We start from the raw sequence: 8235 nt of genomic DNA on the forward strand, positions 1-8235 counted from the left end.
TCATAGTATGATTCACACACAAGGAGTTAAGATGTGTCTGACATTCTTATAATATAATGCATTTGACGTACATTTTAAAATAACCTTTACATGTAAAAAATGAAGACGGAAGGCTAATTGAAGACCAAATGTCAGAAGTTGACCAATTGTTCGGGGGTAGTGCAACATATTTTAATGCAAAATAATGTCACAATCCTCTAATTTACGGCGCTTCTAACAATGTCAATCTCTTTCACGAATATTTCGTCAAACCTATTTCAAAAGTAAACAGTATCCCCAGGATGTTTTAGACCGAAACCTCTCAAAATATTTGTAGAACTTTGGTTTCCACTTGACGAGAAATGAAAGGCAGAATGGAATAAAAGTTTCAGTAACCTAATTAGTGCAACAACTAATGAGGATGACACCATCATTTAAAAAAATATTTTTAAATGAATTTTTTTCAAGTGATTTTTCGTGATAAGCAAAATAAGCTCCCATTCTTGCCCGACAATTAGAGGGTACGTTTCAAGAAGTTTGCACTTTTTTAAGATAGTTGTCATGATACTTAAGGTCTTAGAGCACAGGCTGTTTTATTTTTAGTACTTATTATAAAAGTTGATCCTTGACAACACAAAATTCTAATTTCCAAGTGTAAAGGATTAAGCTGTCAATAGTAGCAAAAGCTCCTCACAACATATTTCCATTCGTGGAAAGATCCTTATTTTCTTTTCCATGCATGCACCCCACGCTCCTCACATTGTCTATTCATGTCTCCCGAGCTCCTTACACTGCCTGTCGATTATCCCAGGCTCCCCACTCTCTCTGACCAAGTGACCCAGCCACCTCACATTGGGCCTTGTTACGAGTACGGCAGAGCAGTAAAAATGTTGGTAAAGTGGCAGTCATTCTGTTACCGCTGCATTACCGAACCGCCGGGTTGGAGGTAATGTGGAGGGTGTACCTCCAGCATTTTGCTGGAGTTAAATACTCCACTTTACCCGAAAACTCAGCAGATGTACCGCACAGTAGTAACGCTCACAGTAAATCCATCAAAAATCCCCATGGAGTTCTAGGGACTCAAAATATTGGGTTCTGCACCACCATATCAGCACTTGTAACACTGTGCAAATTCCATGGGTCTGAGTGTCAGTAACTGTAAACCAGTTTGGTGGTAAATCTGTTGATTTACCACCAAACTCACAATGAGGCCCACAGTCTAGGTGTGTCCTCAAGCTCATACGCAGGTTCCTAACACTGCATGTCCGAGTACCCCAAACAAAACACATGGGTTGTGGACCCAAGTTCCTCGCTCAGCCTGTCCATGTGCCTCAATTCTGTCCCTTCATGTGTCATAACCACGTGCTTTAGGATCCTCACACTCATGTGTCCCAAAACCCATATACTGTCAGTCTCTGTGTCCAAAGCTCCTCTCACTGGTGATCTATATGTCACAGGAATGTCATTGCGCGTGCCGAACCTTCCACACTGTCTTTGCCAAGCTGCTCTTTCTACCCATGTGCTCCAAGATTCTCACACTGTGCACCTCCAGCAACACATAGTTACTGCCAATGCAATGTGCTCCATGCTTGACAAACTGTCTGTTTGTCTTCCCAAGCTCCTTGAACAATCTCCATATGTGTCAAGCTCTGTACAATGTGTGTTTGTGTGTCCACGTTCCTCATATTCCCTTTCCATGTGGCCAAGGATCCTGACACTTTCCGTGTGTCCCAAAAACTCCCACACCGTTTGCCCATGTGCCCCAACCATATTCTGTTCATGTATCCCATCATCCTCACACTGGCTGCCCACGTGCCACAAGCTCCTCACAATAGGTCTGTGTGCCCGGCACTCTGCACATTGGCTGTTCACGGGCCCAAGCTCCCCAGGAGGTTTGTCAGCTTGTCCTAAATTATTTGTGTTTTATATGCATGTAATCAAGCTCCTAATATTATCTATCCATGTCCCTCAAGCTGTTCGCACTCACTGCCCAACCATGTGCCCCCAAGGCGTATCTGACTCCAAGCTTCTCATCGTGTCTATCCATTCGCCCCAAGCTCCTCACGCCACGTCCGTGAATCAAAAGCTACCAGCACTGCCCATTCCTGTGTCCAGATTCCTCATACACTCTGCCTATGATCTCCAGGCTCCTCAACCTCTCTGTCCATTACCCTCATACACTTCACACCCACTGTCCAGCCAAGTGCCCCTAAGCGTATCCAGCTCTGCCAACATATGCCATGCTGCTCCCCATCTCTGTCCTTTTACCCCAAGCTCCTCAGACTTTGAGTGTGTGCCACAGTGGTCTTTAGGCACTGGCCGTGTCTGCCAAGCTCTTCGCCGTTCCACTACATTTAGCCCATTTACCCAAAGATCCTTATACCCTCTCCACCTGCTCCTCACACGGTCTGTCTATATGCTTTAAGCTCTTCCCATTCTCTGTGCACTCTAATTTGCCTCTGTCCTAATTCTTCTCCTCACTCTACCTGTCAATTTGCCCCAAGCACCTCACTCTCTCTGCTCATTTATTCCAAGTACCTCACATTCTGCGCACGTGCCCCATCTTCTCATATTATTGGATCATGTACCCCAGGTCCTCACACTATCTGACACTGTACCCCAAGATGGGCAAATGCTACAGGGATGCCCCAGCTCTTTATACTCTCTACATTTGCCCCTCTAGACCCTCACACTATCTGGCCATGTGCTTCAAGCTCCCGACACTCTGTATATTTGCCCCAATCTCCTCACATGCGGCATGTGCGGCCATCGCTCCACGCTCCTCTCACACTGTGTATGTGCGCTACAGCCGCCCACACTCTGTGCACATTGCCCCACTATCTCGGCATGTGCCCTAAATTCCTCGCACTATATGTTATGTTCTTGAATATTCATGCTACACCCGTCGCCACTGTAGTGGCCTTACGGTGGCTGAACCGTGCCAGAGAGGAAGCGCGCTGTGACCTCACCAGGGTGTCGCTACACCTTAGCTTGTGAATAGTAAAGATGAGGGTTGGGGATGGGATGGAGAGAGGAAGGGGGGTTAGCCAACAGACGAACCAATAATGAAGGGCAAAGATATGTGGTGGCCAAGTTCCCCAAGCACCGCAAACACTGCACATATGCCCCCAGCTCCTCACACCTCATAGATGCATCGCAGGCTTCTCCCGCAGGCACTCTGGCCATGTGCCCCAAGCGTCCCACGCTCCATAAAGGCGCCTGAAGCTCCCCGCACACAACCTAATCTCCTGCGTTCAGTGGAAGTAGAAAAGAAAATCACACAACAAACTCAGAACATATTCTCCCTCCGATAACCCTCACTTTTTAGCTTCTCCTTTGCTCTCTCATCTCGCTGTCTCTGTAATAACTTAGTTCGCGCTCCCACCTCAGTCTTCCTCTCTATTTGTCTGTAACTCTCGATACCTTCTTATCCTGTCTTCTGCCCCCACTTTTTCCATCTTTCGCCCCCCTTTCTAGAACGTTATTTCCCGTACATCTGCTTCTCTTTCTCTCTATTCCCTTTGCTCTGTCCCTACCTGGGCCTCGCCCCTCTCGCTTCCAATCTATTTCCTCTGCGGCCTAATCACTCCCCAGTGTACCTTTCACACACCTTCTGTTCCTCCATCTTTCTCGAACTCTCACGTTGACTCGCTCTCCAATTTTCCCTCACAACGTGTTTCTTTCAAGCTCCCCTTATTCACTTTGTTTCGCACCATCGCTCACGTTCTCATCTTCAACTTCTCCTTCCCTCGCCCTTTCGCTCTCTGCGCCCCGTTCCCTCGCTTTTCTTCTGTTCCCTTCCCACCTGGTATTTTGTGTCCAGGTACTAGACGACGGTCTCATCCCTTGCGCACTTACCTCAGGTCAGTAATCTCGCACCAGAGAAGTGCTTGAGGCGCCTCTTCTGTCTGTGCTGGGGGACCCTCCCATTTTCGGCGCCGGGCACTGCGTGTCCCACCTTTTCTCCTCCGCGCCCTTCCGCTTGGCTCCACGCAGCATCTGGCGTCGACGCGGCGGCCTCCCCGTCGGTATCTTCAGGGGAAAACACGTCGCAACGGTTATAGGAAATGACAGGCCAGCCCCAGATGCCGAGTGATAGGAGCCGAGCCAGAAGCGCGGTTTATAACGGTTCTCTCCAGTTGACGGGGCGTCTTACCCTTGCTGGGACGCGTTCTCTGACTCGTGGATAATACTTGCAGAACCGCCGAACCCAGTCCCGATCATGCTCAGAAACGTACAGTCTGTTCCATAATCTAATAACGTGTTTTAGAAACTTCGAACTTGTTGCCGTACAATCTTTTCCAATGTATGGCAGAGCCTTTAGATCGATTTGAAACATTTATCATATACTATGTAAATCGTTAATCGCAGGTAACTCCAATTTATTGCAGACATTTTCAGTCTATTGTGACACTTTAAAATCTTTATCCAAATCTTGTAATCTGTGATGCAATCGTTTGATAAACTATGAACATTAATCTCCAATTGGAATTTTCCACTCTCATGTAGCCTTTGAATTTATCACCAAACCATCTATTCCAGAACCCGTCGATTTATTTCAAAACCCCAGAATCTACTTGATAACATTTGAACGTATCACAGAACTTCCTAGTACAACAAAGAACATTCAACCCAGGTTCAGCCCTGCCTTCTTTTGTCTGATCACTCGATCACAGAACCTCTGTATCTTCAATGGATCCCATTGGGCTATTGTAGTGTTTAACTGAATCCTTCCATATATCACACCTCACATCTTTAAGCCTTTATTACAACCAATCAATCTACCAGAGATCCTCCTGCGCTCATTCCGTTTCATTCCATCTCAAAATCTTCCAGTCTGTTCCAGAATCTTACATCGCTGAACCCTTCAATGTGACCCAATCTATCATGGAACCTTTCAATGCATCACCGAACCTACTAATCTCTAGTGGGTCACGCCAACCCATGGTAGAACTTTAAGCGTATCACAGAACCTTCCAATCAATTCCAGAGACCTTCATTATCTCACAGAAGCTCAAGTCTACCTTAGAACCCGTCAATGCACCAGAGAACCTTCCATGCTCGGAAACATTAAATCCACCGGAACATTTTGCCATATCACCAAACCTTCTATGGAAACTTCTAATTGATTCCAGAACATCCAAATCTAGCCCCCAATCTTCCAATCCACTGCAGAACCTTTCGATACATTTTGGAACCTCTAAATATACACCAGGGGATTACAATCAATAACGGAACCTTTCTGGGTATTACAGAAATGCCCATCCTTTAAAATTGATCAAAGAAACTTGCAATATATCCTGCAATGTTTCAAAATATATAAAAGTACCTGCCAATGTATACAAGATTATTTCTCTCATCTCTGATTGTATTGATATATCCCAGAACATTCAAACACAGACGGCTCAAAAGTATTGTAGAAGCTTTTTATCTATCACAGAATATTTCACTTGGTTGTACAATGTCCAGGTTAATGTAGAACCATTTGATGCTCCCCGGCCGCTCTCCTTGTGAAAATATAAAAATAATATAAGGCCGGGAAGGCCAAAAAGAAACACACCAACACAGGTTACAAAGAACATACAAGTGCTTTATTTAAAAGCTACAACAGTTACCAAAGTCAATTGACAAACGGATAGCTATTCGGCTCTCAGAGTAACATAATGAACTTCAACGAGAGTTCAATTCGTTAGTGAGAGAGAGCGCACATTGGGATACTTGGGTCTTTTATACTATTTGTCCAGCCCTTGGCCAACCCTCTCGCGGGTTAACCATTCTACTAGTAGGGGCTATGGGTTCCTTGCCAGGTCAATCCTATAATAAATGCTTTTTGATTAGTTTCACTAGTATAGTTGTACATTTACACATAGGTCAACAGTAGGACAAGGTCTCAGTTCACGACCCCGACAAGTGGCCTGCAGGCATATTAATTATTCATGTGTACGAAGGTCACAACGGCCAGAATCTTACTCAAAATGTCTTTCGGCCTCCATTTTGATGTTCAGGGTGACTTCCATCTAACAAGCGAACCTAAAATGGCGGCTTAATCCAAGATGGCGACTTACATTACTTTCTCTAAGGTCAAGACCTTGCCGTGGAGTTTGTTCGCATATGATGTTTAGACAACTTGGCGTAGGCCAATACACATACAATTATTACGATAGGAGGCATAATATTGTTTAAATTCCGACAAACCCTCCTTTTGGCCTATGCCAAGTGCTAATATCATTTCTAATATCTCTGTAAATAACTCCATGCATTGTTGTTCATACATCCTGAATCATTGTCCGTAATATCTATAGCCATTAGGTCGTTCATCAAAACTCTTTAGATGCTGTATCTGGGACATACATTTTGAGCTCTACTGTGCTCACCACTTGAGCACAACATCCCCCTAGAATTACACATATACTAGGTAGACATTGGAAACAGCAACAAAGGAATAGCTAATTCCCAAAATAACTAGTATAAAAGAAAGCAACTTCCAACCCCAGGATCGTAAAGAATCCCAGAACCAGGCGCTGATATTCCAATCTCCCACAGGAACATGCACTTCAGAACTAAGGATGTGCAAGTTCTGTATTGCTTTGAAAATTGTCGGTGAGGAATCAGGTACAAAAACACAGCAAGCGGACCCCACTAAATTGCATACTCCACCTCGTTCTGCCAGGATGACATCTAATGCCATCCGATTTTGGAGTGCTACCAATCTTATTGCTTTTTGTTCTAGTGTCATATTGTAGAGTATATCCGTGGTCCGGTTGATGGTTCTCTCCAGTACCCTTGCTAGTCCCCTAATATTTTCCGAATTTGCTATCTGTCCCCAAAATGGCACAACTGATTTTGCTATATCTCCCAATACTTACCCAGGGGTATCTTTGTTCTCGTCCCGCCGTGGGCGAGCCTTAGAAACTTCCAATGTACCAGCTATATATACCCCAGGTAACAGGATTCCTAAATAACAGGTTCCCTGCCAATCCTTGGGCAACCAGGGAAATGCTGAACTACCACAAACGAAATAGACAGGCCCCCCTACATACAGAGGCCTGTTCTCCCCGGTCAAATTTACAATGTTCACACAACCTTCAAAATCTCCCATTGACCGAGTGCCATTTCTTTGTACACAAAAGGGGACTGAATCAGGGCTATGATTAATAGAGTAGGAAGGAGGCACGGCGTCCTTATTGCCTATCGGAGCCATTTTAAAGGAAATTAAAGTTTGAAAAGGAAGAGATAGTTTATCAGATGGCCTAATAGAAGCAACATTAGGTTTACTTCTATTTGCAAAATGCAAGCATCCCAGGGGAGTCAATTCACGTTTCTCAAAATCATTCAAATTAGTTCCATCAAAGTTCCCTGAGATGCTATCATTCCACCGGCCAAAGAATAGTGCTCTAAGAGAGGCATAGCAAGCAGCCGTTAAAGGTAAAGGGTGAATATACCATCCTAGCCCCTTGTTCCCATGTAGCGGTAAATGGGTGCAAATCCAGCAATTACTCTTATTAAAAATGGCATGCGTTGAATTCATTATTATCATTAAAGTGTTATTATGGTACTTTCGTCTATGCTGGGAGTCTCTAGGTGACAAAGTGTGAAGGTGCACAGAGGGAGTCAAAGCAGTAGGTACAATTTCAATTGGCAGTAAAGGTTTTAGAGGGTAAATTTCTTTGAAGTACCGAAGTCCCACAGCAGTAACTATACAAATTCCAATTATTATTAACACAACACAGCAATACGTTTTCGGGGCCCAGGCACATTGTTCGTTGTCCGAGTTGGTCACCCACTTATTTACAAGTCCAATGCGAGCAGCAGCAGTGGAGGTGGCAGGCATTGTAGTTTCTCAATAGACGACCCCAATGTTCATTGCTGGCGACACTACGGTCGCGCGACTTCTTAGTCCTTCCCCAACCCTAGCCAGCAGAATCCCTTTTTTCTCAAAAACAAACTTCCTTTTGCAAGAAAAAGGAAACTCTCAATAACTTTTTCTTTCCAGATGCACAGGCAAAACCCGTGCCGTAGTTCTATTTTCTTCGTCGAAGGTCGTACCTGGTGGTACCCAGTACTGTTTGATCCGGAAATAAGGTAACGTCACTTCCTGAGGGAAGCAACGTATCGGAGGCGACGGAAGTCGCAGAACTTGAAACAGTGTTTTCCAGAAGTGACTTTTTAAAAGAGTGCGGAGACGAAATGGACTGTTCCCCAAGCTCCACGGGCTCAGAGGAATTCTCCGATGCACTCACAACGCTGTTTGCTACT

The 8235-nt window shown here is 44.8% G+C and overlaps 1 protein-coding gene across 4 annotated transcripts in view; it reads right to left on the reverse strand.

Moving 5' to 3' along the window:
- Positions 1 to 4111, reverse strand: part of SPN (sialophorin) — a 123872-nt gene extending 119761 nt beyond the window's left edge. For 3 of the 4 annotated variants that reach the window (XM_069651963.1, XM_069651961.1, XM_069651962.1), the window contains exon 1: positions 3838 to 4093. The gene's annotated coding sequence lies outside the window, so the exon portion shown is untranslated. Of the gene's footprint in view, positions 1 to 3837 lie in introns of all 4 variants that reach the window. The other variant, XR_011304391.1, reaches the window with a different exon arrangement.
- Between the last annotated feature and the right edge of the window lie 4124 nt (positions 4112 to 8235).

This window comes from Ambystoma mexicanum, chromosome 3p, assembly GCF_040938575.1.
Source record: "Ambystoma mexicanum isolate Mex_15411 chromosome 3p, UKY_AmexF1_1, whole genome shotgun sequence".
In the NCBI taxonomy this organism is placed as follows: domain Eukaryota; kingdom Metazoa; phylum Chordata; class Amphibia; order Caudata; family Ambystomatidae; genus Ambystoma; species Ambystoma mexicanum.